The sequence below is a fragment of the Salmo trutta genome, chromosome 17 (assembly GCF_901001165.1).
Source record: "Salmo trutta chromosome 17, fSalTru1.1, whole genome shotgun sequence".
Taxonomy (NCBI): domain Eukaryota; kingdom Metazoa; phylum Chordata; class Actinopteri; order Salmoniformes; family Salmonidae; genus Salmo; species Salmo trutta.
This window is the reverse complement of record NC_042973.1, coordinates 44,486,697-44,502,304: the sequence shown is the minus strand read 5'-3', so window position 1 is coordinate 44,502,304 and position 15,608 is coordinate 44,486,697. Positions and strand designations below refer to the sequence as shown.

Genomic DNA, 15,608 nt, shown 5'->3' with positions numbered 1-15,608 from the left:
TTGTTTCTGGTAAGTACAACCTCAATGCTTTTCACAGCAAGAAATAATTTTAAAACCAGGCAGAAAATGTAATTCTTATAAATAACTGGTGTCATGACAGGGCGTAATAGGAGGAAACAAACTGTTGTCAAACTTGTTTTGCTGGCAGTTTCTACATAAAATATGAGTAGACTAATGTTGAGAAATAAGTAGTAGATAGTTTTACTATGATTATGAATACCAGGAAATTGTAGGTTTATTATTACAGACGTTTGGGGGTGTGTCAGAAATATTTTTGCTATTTTCACAACCGGAATTATTGGCGCAGTAGCTGGTGGTGGTGTGAAGGGGCTGGGTTTAACAGTATATGTACTCGGTTCTGTCCACACTGTGAACCCAAATTAATACAGAAACATTTTATATTTACAAAATAAAAACACTAGACCTATAGACTATATAGACTATGTTATACGCTGTGTTATATGCCTCTTTTGAGTAAATCTGAGCTGAAAAAAACATTTCAGGCCTTTCCGTAAAAGAAACTAGATGAGCACATTGTAATTAAAATTCAAATCTTAATTGGCACATTTCAAACTGTCCTTTTGTACAATGGTGAGTAGTGGGGTCGATAAACCATAATTGGAGGATCCAGCATCATCATTTAAATCTCCAGTATAATACAACACCAATGGACAAAGAGTTGTGAATAAAACGTTAACAATAAGTTTCCACGCTCAATGAGAATAGCCTATGCAGCTGCCAACACCTAAAATATGTCGACACATTTACACCGATATCACCCCAGTATACCGGAGAAAGACAGAAACACAAACAACAACACAACATTGTCTCTCCTCTGCATTCAAGCAGCCCTTGACTGGGCCAAGGAAATTACAAGAGCGAAAGGTAGGAGAACGCTACCTGCCCGAATGCATAGTGCCAACTGTAACGTTTGGTGGAGGAGGAATAATGGTCTGAGGCTGTTTTTCATGGTTCGGGCTCGGCCTCTTAGTTCCAGTGAACTCTACAGCATACAATGACATTCTAGACGATTCTGTGCTTCCAACTTTGTGGCAACATTTTGGGAAAGGCCCTTTCCTGTGTCAGCATGACAATGCCCCCATGCACAAAGCGAGGTCCATACAGAAATGGTTTGTCGTGTATCTTGTATAAATGCATCCTCTGTATATACATATAGATTGCATTTGGATTACTCTTATAGTGCTATTTGGTTTCTTAATTGTATTTGTTCCGACATTTCATGATCTTTTTGTTGATTATTTGTGTACTGCACGTGTCAAATGTGCAGGGCGAGTGTCTGCGGGTTTTTGCTCCTCCTGTCACGTCTACTCCTGCTCCTCCCCTCCGGCGGTCGACGTCGCCGGTATACTAACCAACGTTCCTGGGATCCATCATTACGCACACCTGGCATCATTACGTGCACCTGCACATCATCATGAGGTACACCTGGACTCCATTATCTCACTTATTACCTCCCCTATATCTGGCGCTCCCTTCCCAGTCAGTATTGTTCTGGTGTTTATGCGTAGACGCTATGTTGTCTCGTTCCATGTTTGTTGTTTTTTTAAACGTTGTACTTGCTTCTCGACTCTCAGCGTCTCTGTTACAGAATACTGACTCCAACAATGGAAGCAGCAGGAAAACAGAAAATCTCGGTCGACGAGCAGGGATACCTTCTACGTCAACACCATGACCAGCTGGCACAACTGGAGACGGCTATGGAAGAGGTTCTTTGCAGTGTGCAACGTCTCGAACATACCTGGGAGGTGTTGCCGTCAACTAGCGTAGGACACTCTACAACCAGTGGACCCAGCGAGCCAGCACAACCGCACATTCAGCAACCCGCTCAGGTCAGTGATGCCCGTTTGTCCCTCCCGGATAAATATGACGGCACCCTTCTAAATGCCGTGGCGTCCTACTTCAGTGCTCCCTCTACTTTATGTGCACCAGATGGGCGCTCCCACCACCGAGAGGTCCAAGGTTGACACGGTTATTTCTCTGCTGACTGGGCGAGCGTTGAAATGTGGCACGGCTGTCTGGGAACGAGGAGAAGAGGAGCTAGATTCATATGAGGGGTTCATGGCTCTGTTCAAATGCCTCTTTGATTATCCCCTGGATTGCAGAGACGGGGGTGAGCGCCTACTCCAATTACAGTAGGGGTACCAGACGGCTGCCGAGTAAGCACTCACCTTCCGGACAGTAGCAGCATTCAGCAGATGGAACAAGTCGGTGCTTCGTACACTATTCAGAAGAGGTCTGCACGAGTAGGTCCAGACGGAACTGGCTTGTCGAGATGACAACCTCTCCTTGGAAGCACTCATTGCGATGGCTATCCGTCTGGATAACATACTTCGGGAGTGTTGGTACTCTCATCGCTTTTCTCCCTCCCTCAGTGAACACTCTGGATCAGAGCCTGAGGGGTAGGGGTCACACGCCTCCCCGCGGCAGAGCGACGCAGATGGAGACAGCTGGGGCTCTGTCTGTATTGTGGTCAAGGAGGGCACCAGCTCCAGCGGTGTCCGGAACTTCCTAATCCGGGATCCAAAAGAGCAGAGGGACGGTCACGTGATCTTCCACCTCCTGGGACAGGAGTGAGTATTCCATCTTCATCACTTTCTGCAAAACTCTTTTTGGTGTCCATCACACTAGTTGACTGTCCCTCATGTACTGTGTCTATCATCGACGAAAAAATGAATTCCTAAGTTTATCAAGACATTTTGCAGGAGAATGTAAGGCTATCTGTCCGCCAATTGAAGCTCAACAGAAGTTAGGTGATGCAACGACAAAAAACACAGAAGTAAATCAACAACAAAATGGCTTCAACAGAAGAAAATACGCCTTCTGGAGTGGCCCAGTCAGAGTCCTGACCTCAACCCGATTGAGATGCTGTGGCATGACCTCAAGAGCGGTTCACACCAGACATCCCAAGAATATTGCTGAACTGATACAGTTTTGTAAAGAGGAATGGTCCAAAATTCCTCCTGATCGTTGTGCAGGTCTGATCCGTAACCACAGAAAATGTTTGGTTGAGGTTATTGCTGCAAAAGGAGGGTCAACCAGTCATTAAATCCAAGGGTTCACATACTTTTCCCACCCTGCACTGTGAATGTTTACACAGTGTGTTCAACAAAGACATGAAAAAGTATAATTGTTTGTGTGTTATTAGTTTAAGCAGACTGTGCTTGTCTATTGTTGTGACTTAGATGATGATCAGATCAAATTTTATGACAAATGTATACAGAAATACTGTGGCTCAGTTGGTAGAGCATGGTGTTTGCAACGCCAGCATGGTGTGTGCAACGCCAGGGTTGTGGGTTTGATTCCCATGGGGGGCCAGTACAAAAAAAAAGAGAAAAAAAATGCATGAAATGAAATGTATGCATTCACTACTGTAAGTTGCTCTGGATAAGAGCGTCTGCTAAATGACTAAAATGTAAAATGTAATTTGGAAGGGTTCACATACTTTTTCTTGCCACTGTATCTGTTTGGGCTTATTGCTGTCAATTTGTAATGTACAAATTATTTGTAATTATTTTCTGGCCCCCCGACCATCCACTCAAGAAAGAATTGGCCCGCGGCTGAATCTAGTTGATGATCCCTGCCAAAGACTGTTCTCTCTGCTACCTCACGGCAAGCAGTACCTGTGCGCCAAGTCTGGAACCAACAGGACCTCGAACAGCTTCTACCCCCAAGCCATAAAGCTGCTGAACAAGACGGCTCAATAGCTAATCATATGGCTACCCAGACTACCTGCATTGTCCCTGTTTTGCACTAACTCTCAAGGACTGACACTATCCACACACGCTGGACTCTACCCACACACTCACATACTTATACTGACACCCCAACACACACATACACAGGCACACACTAAATACACACACACTCACACACACACACTTTCAGACTCACCACATATGCTGCTGCTACTGTATATTATCTATCCTGTTGCTTAGTCACTTCACCCCTACCTACAGTTGAAATCAGAAGTTTACATACACCTTAGCCAAATACATTTAAACTCAGTTTTTCACAATTCCTGACATTTAATCCTAGTAAAAATTCCCAGTCTTAGGTCAGTTAGTTAAGATCACTACTTTATTTTAAGAATGTGAAATGTCAGAATAATAGTAGAGAGAATTATTTATTTCAGCTTTTATTTCTTTCATCACATTCCCAGTGGGTCAGAAGTTTACATACACTCAATTAGTATTTGGTAGCATTGCCTATAAATTGTTCAACTTGGGTCAAACATTTTGGGTAGCCTTCCACAAGCTTCCCACAATAAGTTTGGTGAATTTTGGCCCATTCCTCCTGACAGAGCTGGTGTAACTGAGTCAGGTTAGTGGGCCGCACACGCTTTTTTAGTTCTGCCCGCAAATTTTCTATGGGATTGAGGTCAGGGCTTTGTGATGGCCACTCCAATACCTTGACTTTGTTGTCCTTAAGCCAATTTGCCACAACTTTGGAAGTATGCTTGGGGTCATTGTCCATTTGGAGACCCATTTGCATCCAAGCTTTAACCTCCTGACTGATGTCTTGAGATGTTGCGTCAATATATCCACATAATTTTCCATCCTCATGATGCCATATATTTTGTGAAGTGCACCAGTCCCTCCTGCAGCAAAGCACCCCCACAACATGATGCTGCCACCCCTGTGCTTCACGGTTGGGATGGTGTTCTTCGGCTTGCAAGCGTCCCCCTTTTTCCTCCAAACATAACGATGGTCATTATGGCCAAACAGTTCTATTTTTGTTTAATTAGACCATTTCTCCAAAAACTAAGATCTTTGTCCCCATGTGCAGTTGCAAACAGTAGTCTGGCTTTGTTATGGTGGTTTTGGAGCAGGGGCTTCTTCCTTGCTGAGCGGCCTTTCAGGTTATGTCAATATAGGACTCGTTTTACTGTGGATATAGATACTTTTGTACCTGTTTCCTCCAGTATCTTCACAAGGTCCTTTGCTGTTGTTCTGGGATTGATATGCACTTTTCGCACCAAAGAACATTCTTCTCTAGGAGATAGAACGCGTCTCCTTCCTGAGCGGTATGACGGCTGTGTGGTCCCATGGTGTTTATACTTGTGTACTATTGTTTGTACAGATGAACGTGGTACCTTCCGGCATTTGGAAATTGCTCCCAAGGATGAACCAGACTTGTGGAGGTCTACAATTTTTTTCTGAGGTCTTGGCTGATTTCTTTTGATTTTCCCATGATGTCAAGCAAAGAGGCACTGAGTTTGAAGGTAGACCTTGAAATACATCCACAGGTACACCTCCAATTGACTCAAATGATGTCAAATAGCCTATCAGAAGCATCTAAAGCCATGACATCATTTTCTGGAATTTTCAAGCTGTTTAAAGGCACAGTCAACTTAGTGTATGTAAACTTCTGACCCACTGGAATTGACATACAGTGAATTATAAGTGAAATAATCTGTCTGTAAATAGTTGTTGGAAAAATTACTTGTCATGCACAAAGTAGATGTCCTAACCGACTTGCCAAAACTATAGTTTGTTAACAAGAAATTTGTGGAGTGGTTGAAAAACGAGTTTTAATGACTCCAACCTCAGTGTATGAAAACTTCCGACTTCAACTGTATATAGCTACCTAAATGACCTTGTTCCCCTGCATATCGACTTCAGTTCGTGCCATTTTAAGATGAGGGAGGACAATTTTATTTTCTCCATAAGCATGGAATTATTTCATTTACAGCATATTGGATGACTCATTCATATTCCATTCACCCAGTTCAATGTCACAGCGAGTGGTTTAGGCAACCTCATGATATTCTAATTTTCCCTATACCCATCATGAGGTTGCTACAACATAACCTATGAATTCAAGTTTACAACGTAGGTACACACAGGTCGAGAGAATAATTTGAGGTGACAGATAGTGACACATTCAATACCGCCTTGCACACTCTTGCCTGCATCTTTCTTATCTAGGGTGTAATCATTAGTCCAATATTTGCAAATGATAGTTTCTGTTGGACAAATTCAGGAATGTTTATCCCCGTTTCGTTCCGTTTGCTTCCGTTTAAGAAACGATTTTATCCAAAATCAGCGTCATGAATACACCCCATATCACGCGTAAACACAGTTAACTTTCATGGCAGCCACGTTGTATTGCTTCTTGCATCTATGCGCTCTCCTCTTACCTTTTCCCTTCGCTTGTGGACTTCAATGCACATAGAATCTAACACATTAGTAAACCCGCTACAATCATGCAGTAATGTTACATTGTACAGTCAGTAAGCAGTTTTGCACATAAATTAGTAAAACCAAAAGCTTACCTTGACTTGGAAGAGTTCCAGTGTTTTGTTGGATAGTCATAGCCAGCTAGTTAACATAGCATCCCTCTGTTTGAGCAGGGTGTTTGAGTAGGCTAAACTAGCTAGCTGCATTTGCTAGCTAAGCAAGTGAATTTGAAAGTGAAAGAAAATGATGAAATGTCTCTCTATTGCTCTCTTTCTTCTCCTTCATTTTGGAATAAATTAATTTGTTCAAAACTGTTCAGCTATTGTCTTTCTCTCTCTTTGAGTCAACTACTCACCACATTTTATGCACTGCAGTGTTAGCTAGCTGTAGCTTATATTTTCACTACTAGATTCATTCTCGGATCGTTTGATTGGAGGGACAACATGTTAGTTAATGCTGCAAGAGCTGTGTATTTTAATAAATTATTTGGTGACGTGAATATATTTAGTATAGTTTTATCCCAAAATTAACTTTTTAAATGTTTTACAATTTAAAAAATAATAATATTCACTGAGGAGGATGGTCCTCCCCTCCCTCCTCTGAGGAGCTTCCACTGATCGACTTGGTACTGGTACTTGTAATAATTATTTCTGACTTGTTATTATTATTTGGAGCGCTACGGCACTTACACCATTTAAGCTAGAATTGCATTGAAACATTGACATGTTTTATTTACCTTTATTTAACTAGGCGAGTCAGTTAAGAATAAATTCTTATTTTCAATGACGGCCTAGGAACAGTGGGTTAACTGCCTTGTTCAGGGGCAGAATGACAGACTTTTACCTTGTCAGCTCGGGGATTCCATCTTGCAACCTTTCGGTTACTAGTATAACACTCTAACCACTAGGCTACTTGCCGCCCCATATGTAGAATGATCTGGATTAGGTGGCTTGCATACAACTTTTTGATTTGTTTTATACTTTTAAACTATTCAACTTTTTGTCCTTTTTCTTGTCCTCCATCCACTTTCATGGGATTTCCTCAGCATTCTATTCACTGTAGAAACAGAGGTAGCTATTCAAAATGGTCTAGCTTCTTGGCCAATTAAGCTACAAGACCAATTTTAAAAACTTCATGCTATCCTAACTTCAATAATCTATAAATATAAGCATTTGCATAGATTAGCATAATAAAAACACCACCAATAACTCTTGAACTGTTCAAACTAGAGACACCAAACCAGATGTCATATGTTTACGTTATCCTAACTTCAAATTCTTTACAACTGTTATCAACTATAGCTATATACAGTGCCTTCGGAAAGTTTTCAGACCCCTTGACGTTTTCCACATTTTGTTAGGTTACAGCCGTGTTCTAAAATTGAATAAATAATTTTTCCCCCTCATAAATCTACACACAATACCCCATAACAACAAAGCAAAAACAGGTTTTTAGACATTTTTGCAAATTTATAATAAAAAAAACAGAAATATTACATTTACATAATTATTCAGACGCTTTACTCAGTACATTGTTGAAGCACCTTTGGCAGCGATTATAGCCTCAAGTCTTCTTGGGTACAAGCTTGTCACAACTGTATTTGGGGAGTTTCTCCCATTCTTCTCTGCAGATTCTCTCAAGCTCTGTCAGGTTGGATTGGGAGCGTTGCTGCACAGCTATTTTCAGGTCTCTCCAGAGATGTTCGATCGGGTTCAAGTCCGGGCTCTGGCTGAGCCACTCAAGGACATTCAGAGACTTGTCCCGAAGCCACTCCTGCGTTGTCTTGGCTGTGTGCTTATGGTCGATGTCCTGTTGGAAGGTGAACCTTTGCCCCCAGTCGGAGGTCCTGAGCGCTCTGGAGCAGGTTTTTATCAAGGATCTCTCTGTACTTTGCTCCGTTCATATTTCCCTTGATCCTGACCAGTCTCCCAGTCCCTGCCGCTGAAAACCATCCCCACAGCATGATGATGCCCCCACCATGCTTCACCGTAGGGATGGTGCCAGGTTTCCTCCAGACGAGACGCTTGTCATTCAGGCCAAAGAGTTTAATCTTGGTTTCATCAGATCTTGTTACTCATGGTCTGAGAGTATTTAGGTGCCTTTTGGCAAACTCCAAGCAGGCTGTCATGTACCTTTTACTGAGGAGTGGCTTCCGACTGGCCAGTCTACCATAAAGGCTTGATTGGTGGAGTGCTACAGAGATGGTTGTCCTTCTGGAAGGTTCTCCCATATCCACCCTTATATAGACCTAGAGGGTGCTAATTTAAAAAACTCACAAAAGCTCTGACGAAGGCTGTGAGGCCGATATGTAAAGCTGATTAAAGAGCAGTGATACTATCAAGAGCAGTGTGCGGGTTTCTTCTTTTTTCTCATCTTATTCAACTGTTACCATGCACCTGCAAAAAAGATAGCTTGGATGTGTGAGTTCCTTTTGAATTTTGAAGGGCAAATGAAATTAAATGCGAACAAGCATTGCTTCATGTAGACGCAAGAAAAATAGTCTTCTTTTCTAATTTGAAGCGCATTATGCTTTTGACGCCGTTGACACTTGTAGCACGTCTGTTTTCTGTCATTCACTACCGTATATTCTATTTCCAGCAAGTACACGCTTGTTCGCTCATTCGCGTTTCGTTTGTCTTGGCCTTTAATCTACACCTGTTGTTCATGAAGCATGTGACAAATAAAATGTAATTTGATTTCATTTAAGCTCTACCAAGGCCGTGACTTCAAGACATACATTAGATTGTACAGTAGCAGACAGCAGACCAAGGGTACTTTTTGAGAAAGTTCGGTAACACAAATTTCCTAGGTGGCAGAGGTCCGATGGATAATGTTTTTTATCGGCGTAGTAACAAACCCCCAACTCGCAAACCATGCAACCCCAAACTGTTCACACCCCTCTTGTTGGCGGAGAGAACATTTTGCAGTTTCCTGCAATTCTACAACTTTTGCATGGGGCAGAGTTTTTTCTTGCTATTTTAAAGCTAATTTTCTGCAATTCTATGCATTTTTCCATGTCTTATACACGTTTATACGATACCAGGGGTCGAAGCCCGACTGAGCAAAAACAACAGGCCATGATTACTTTAAGACATGAAGGTCAGTCAATCCGGACAATTTCTAGAATTTTGATAGTTTCTTCAAGTGCAGTCGCAAAAACCATCAAGCGCTATGATGAAACTGACTCTCATGAGGACCGCCGCAGGAAAGCAAGACCCAGAGTTGCCTCTGCTGCAGAGGATAAGTGCATTAGAGTTACCAGCCTCAGAAATCGGCAATTATCTGCACCTCAGATTGCACCTCACAGAGCTCAAGTAACAGACACATCTCAACATCAACTGTTCAGAGGAGACTGTGTGAATCAGGCCTGCATGGTGAAATTGCTGAAAAGAAACCACTACTAAAGGACAGCAATAAGAAGAAGAGACTTGCTTGGGCCAAAAAACACGAGCAATGGACGTTAGACCGGTGGAAATCTGTTATTTTGGTTTCTTTGTGAGATGCAGAGTAGGTGAACGGATTATCTCTGCATGTGTGGTTTCCAACGGTGAAGCATGGAGAAGGAGGTGTGGTGGTGTGGGGGTGCTTTTCTGGTGACACTGTCTGTGATTTATTTAGAATTCAAGGCATACTTAACCAGCATGGCTACCACAGCATTCTGCAGCGATACGCCATTCCATCTGGTTTTCGCTAAGTGGGACTATGACTTGTTTTTCAACAGAACAATGACCCAACACACCTCCAGGCTGTGTAAGGGCTATTTGACCAAGAAGGAGAGTGATGGAGTGCTGCATCAGATGACCTAGCCTCCACAATTACCCGACCTCAACCCAATTGAGATGGTTTTGGGATGAGTTGGACCGCAGATGGATGGTAAAGCAGCCAACAAGTACTCAGCATATGTGGGAACTTCTTCAAGACTGTTGGAAAAGCATTCCAGGTGAAGCTGGTTGAGAGAATGTCAAGAGTGTGCAAAGCTGTCATCAAGGCATAGGGTGGCTACTTTGAAGTATCTAAAATATATTTAGATTTTTTTAACACTTTTTTGGTTACTACATGATTCCATATGTGTTATTTCATAGTTTTGATGTCTTCACTATTTTTCTACAATGTAGAAAATAGTAAAAAAAATAAAGAAAACCCTTGAATAAGTAGGTGTGTCCAAACTTTTGACTGATACTGTATATATATATATATATATATATATATATATCGGGACCCGCGATCCCTATTGACCCTGTGTCTGCTGCCCACTGTGCCAGTTGAATATAGGGGCAGTAGACTGTATTATTCTCTCTGGCCTGTCCATTAGTGGTTTGCAGTACCAGGGAGCCCTGATGTCCTCATGGCCTTTAACTGCAGGCTTTAATTGGGTTTGTATAATCAGGCCAGTTATTAGAATACTACTGTCTGCTGCCCACTGTGCTGCTGTTACTCAGAGGAGCTGTCACTACAGAGGCTCTGAATAAATGGAGCCATCACCCTCAGCCGTGTCCAGCTAAATCTGAACAGCCACATAATTAACACTGTTGACGCCTGGCTCCTTTCAACGAGCTGCCTGCTTCTCCCTGCCTGCCTGTCCGACGTCTACAGTTGCCTTTTGTCTCAGAGGCCTATGCCTGTGTTTCGCCAACGCCTCACAGTCAATGGTCACATCTATAATTTTTCCAGAGAAGATTACTTGAATAATAATAGATATGTTTCCATTCTGTCATATGATAGTATGGAGATAGTTTGTGGGAATAAAATACTTAAGTATTTAAAGCCCTGTTCAAGATATTTCTATTGACTTTGATAATTGGAACTCATCATAGGTTGATGTGTGAGACAGATGTATTTCTTGGCACAACAATCAAATTATCAGTCACGCTGTACTCGGATCCCTTTTGAACTGTATTGAAAACAAACCTGGTACTCTTCAGCAGTGGAGGCAAGGGTGGCGGTGGAGGGGTTGCATTGCTAACAGAGTTAGCGCAATGATATGCTAGCTGTTCCCATAGACTTCCAGTCATTGAGCCAACGATTATCCATTTAAAAGCGTGTCTCGGTAGAAATATACAGTTGACGTTGGAAGTTTACATACACTTATGTTGGAGTCATTAAAACTTGTTTTTCAACCACGCCACAAATGTCTTGTTATCAAACTATAGTTTTGGCAAGTCAGTTAGGACATCTACTTTGTGCATGACACAAGTAATACCAACATGTTTCAAGCAGACCACCATAGTCCATGTGCCCAAGAACACAAAGGCAACCTGCCTAAATGACTACAGACCCGTAGCACACACGTCCGTAGCCATGAAGTGCTTTGAAAGGTTGGTAATGGCTCACATCAACACCATTATCCCAGAAACCCTAGACCCACTTCAATTTGCATACCGCCCAAACAGATCCACAGATGATGCAATCTCTATTGCACTCCACACTGCCCTTTCCCACCTGGACAAAAGGAAGACTTATGTGAGAATGCTATTCATTGACTACAGCTTAGCGTTCAACACCATAGTACCCTCAAAGCTCATCACTAAGCTTAGGATCCTGGGACTAAACACCTCCCTCTGCAACTGGATCCTGGACTTCCTGACGGGCCTCCCCCAGGTGGTGAGGGTAAGTAGCAACACATCTGCCACGCTGATCCTCAACACTGGAGCTCCCCAGGGGTGCGTGCTCAGTCCCCTCCTGTACTCCCTGTTAACCCACGACTGCATGGCCAGGCACGACTCCAACACCATCATTAAGTTTGCAAACGACACAACAGTGGTAGGCCTGATCACCAACAACGACGAGACAGCCTATAGGGAGGAGGTCAGAGACCTGGCCGGGTGGTGCCAGAATAACAACCTCTCCCTCAACGTAACCAAGACTAAGGAGATGATTGTGGACTACAGGAAAAGGAGGACCGAGCACGCCCCCATTCTCATCAACGGGGCTGTAGTGGAGCAGGTTGAGAGCTTCAAGTTCCTTGGTGTCCACATCAACAACAAACTAGAATGGTCCAAACACACCAAGACAGTCGTGAAGAAGGCACGACAAAGCCTATTCCCCCTCAGGAAACGAAAAAAGTTTGGCATGGGTCCTGAGATGCTCAAAAGGCTCTACAGCTGCAACATCGAGAGCATCCTGACTGGTTGCATCACTGCCTGGTACGGCAATTGCTCGGCCTCTGACCACAAAGCACTACAGAGGGTAGTGCGTACGGGCCAGCACGTCACTGGGGCTAAGCTGCCTGCCATCCAGGACCTCTACACCAGGCGGTGTTGGAGAAATTCTCAAAGACCCCAGCCACCCCAGTCGTAGACTGTTCTCTCTACTACCGCATGGCAAGCGGTACCGGAGTGCCAAGTCTAGGACAAAAAGGCTTCTCAACAGTTTTTACCCCCAAGCCATAAGACTCCTGAACAGGTAATCAAATGGCAACCCAGACTATTTGCATTGTGCCCCCCCAACCCCTCTTTTTATGCTGCCCCTACTCTCTGTTTATCATACACTGCTCAAAAAAATAAAGGGAACACTTAAACAACACAATGTAACTCCAAGTCAATCACACTTCTGTGAAATCAAACTGTCCACTTAGGAACCAACACTGATTGACAATAAATTTCACATGCTGTTGTGCAAATGGAATAGACAACAGGTGGAAATTATAGGCAATTAGCAAGACACCCCCAATAAAGGAGTGGTTCTGCAGGTGGTGACCACAGACCACTTCTCAGTTCCTATGCTTCCTGGCTGATGTTTTGGTCACTTTTGAATGCTGGCGGTGCTTTCACTCTAGTGGTAGCATGAGACGGAGTTCATCCAGGATAGCACATCAATGCGAGCTGTGGCAAGAAGGTTTGCTGTGTCTGTCAGCGTAGTGTCCAGAGCATGGAGGCGCTACCAGGAGACAGGCCAGTACATCAGGAGATGTGGAGGAGGCCGTAGGAGGGCAACAACCCAGCAGCAGGACCGCTACCTCCACCTTTGTGCAAGGAGGAGCAGGAGGAGCACTGCTAGAGCCCTGCAAAATGACCTCCAGCAGGCCACAAATGTGCATGTGTCTGCTCAAACGGTCAGAAACAGACTCCATGAGGGTGGTATGAGGGCCCGACGTCCACAGGTGGGGGTTGTGCTTACAGCCCAACACCGTGCAGGACGTTTGGCATTTGCCAGAGAACACCAAGATTGGCAAATTCGCCACTGGCGCCCTGTGCTCTTCACAGATGAAAGCAGGTTCACACTGAGCACATGTGACAGACGTCACAGAGTCTGGAGACGCCGTGGAGAACGTTCTGCTGCCTGCAACATCCTCCAGCATGACCGGTTTGGCGGTGGGTCAGTCATGGTGTGGGGTGGCATTTCTTTGGGGGGCCGCACAGCCCTCCATGTGCTCGCCAGAGGTAGCCTGACTGCTATTAGGTACCGAGATGAGATCCTCAGACCCCTTGTGAGACCATATGCTGATGCAGTTGGCCCTGGGTTCCTCCTAATGCAAGACAATGCTAGACCTCATGTGGCTGGAGTGTGTCAGCAGTTCCTGCAAGAGGAAGGCATTGATGCTATGGACTGGCCCGCCCGTTCCCCAGACCTGAATCCAATTGAGCACATCTGGGACATCATGTCTCGCTCCATCCACCAACGCCACGTTGCACCACAGACTGTCCAGGATGCTTTAGTCCAGGCCTGGGAGGAGATCCCTCAGGAGACCATCCGCCACCTCATCAGGAGCATGCCCAGGCATTGTAGGGAGGTCATACAGGCACGTGGAGGCCACACACACTACTGAGCCTCATTTTGACTTGTTTTAAGGACATTACATCAAAGTTGGATCAGCCTGTAGTGTGGTTTTCCACTTTAATTTTGAGTGTGACTCCAAATCCAGACCTCCATGGGTTGATAACTTGATTTCCATTGATTATTTTTGTGTGATTTTGTGGTCAGCACATTCAACTATGTAAAGAAAAAAGTATTTAATAAGATTATTTCATTCATTCAGATCTAGGATGTGTTATTTTAGTGTTCCCTTTATTTTTTTGAGCAGTGTATATGCATAGTCATTTTAACTATACATTGATGTACATACTACCTCAATTGGGCCGACCAACCAGTGCTCCCGCACATTGGCTAACCGGGCTATCTGCATTGTTTCCCACCCACCACCCGCCAACCCCTCTTTTACGCTACTGGTACTCTCTGTTCATCATATATGCGTAGTCACTTTAACCATATCTACATGTACATACTACCTCAATCACCCTGACTAACCGGTGTCTGTCTGTAGCCTCCGTACTTTTATAGCCTCGCTACTGTAAAAGCCTGTCTTTTTACTGTTGTTTTATTTCTTTACCTACCTATTGTTCACCTAATAACTTTTTTGCACTATTGGTTAGAGCCTGTAAGTAAGCATTTCACTGTAAGGTGAAATGTTGTATACCTGTTGTATTCGGCGCACATGACAAATAAACTTTGATTTTATTTGATTTTCCAACAATTGTTTACTGACAGATTATTTCACTTATCATTCACTGTATCACAATTCCAGTGGGTCAGAAGTTTACATACACTAAATTGACTGTGCCTTTAAACAGCTTGGAAAATTCCAGAAAATGATGTCATGACTTTAGAAGCTTCTGATAGGTTAATTGACATAATTTCACTCAATTGGAGGTGTACATGTGGATATATTTCAAGGCCTACCTTCAAACTCAGTGCCTCTTTGCTTGACATCATGGGAAAATCAAAAGAAATCAGCCAAGAACTCAGAAATAATTGTAGACCTCCACAAGTCTGGTTCATCCTTGGGAGCAATTTCCAAATGCCTGAAGATACCACGTTCATCTGTACAAACAATAGTACGCAAGTATAAACACCATGGGATTATGCAGCCGTCATACCGCTCAGGAAGGAGATGTGTTCTGTCTCCTAGAGATGAACATACTTTGGTGCGAAAAGTTCATATCAATCCCAGAACAACAGCAAAGGACCTTGTGAAGATAATGGAGGAAACAGGTACAAAAGTATCTATATCCACAGTAAAACAAGTCCTATATTGACATAACCTGAAAGGCTGCTCAGGAATGAAGAAGCCACTGCTCCAAATCCGCCATAAAAAAGCCAGTCTACGGTTTGCAACTGCACATGGGGACAAAGATCTTACTTTTTGGAGAAATGTCTTCTGGTTTGATTAAACAAAAATAACTGTTTGGCCATAATGACCATCGTTATGTTTGGAGGAAAAAGGGAGAGGCTTACTAGCCGAAGAACACCATCCCAACCGTGAAGCACGGGGGTGGCAGCATCATGTTGTGGGGGTGCTTTGCTGCAGGAGGGACTGGTGCACTTCACAAAATAGATGGCATCACGAGGATGGAAAATTATGTGGATATATTGAAGCAACATCTCAAGACATCAGTAAGGAAGTTAAAGCTT

General features: G+C 43.5%; 1 protein-coding gene across 1 annotated transcript in view; it reads left to right on the top strand.

The window, feature by feature from the left end:
* The first annotated feature begins 1,342 nt into the window (after positions 1 to 1,342).
* Positions 1,343 to 15,608, top strand: part of LOC115152265 (liprin-beta-2) — a 105,203-nt gene continuing 90,937 nt past the window's right edge. Inside the window, exons 1-2 of the mRNA XM_029696954.1 lie at positions 1,343 to 1,440; positions 1,610 to 2,591. The gene's annotated coding sequence lies outside the window, so the exon portion shown is untranslated. The remainder of the gene's footprint in view (positions 1,441 to 1,609; positions 2,592 to 15,608) is intronic.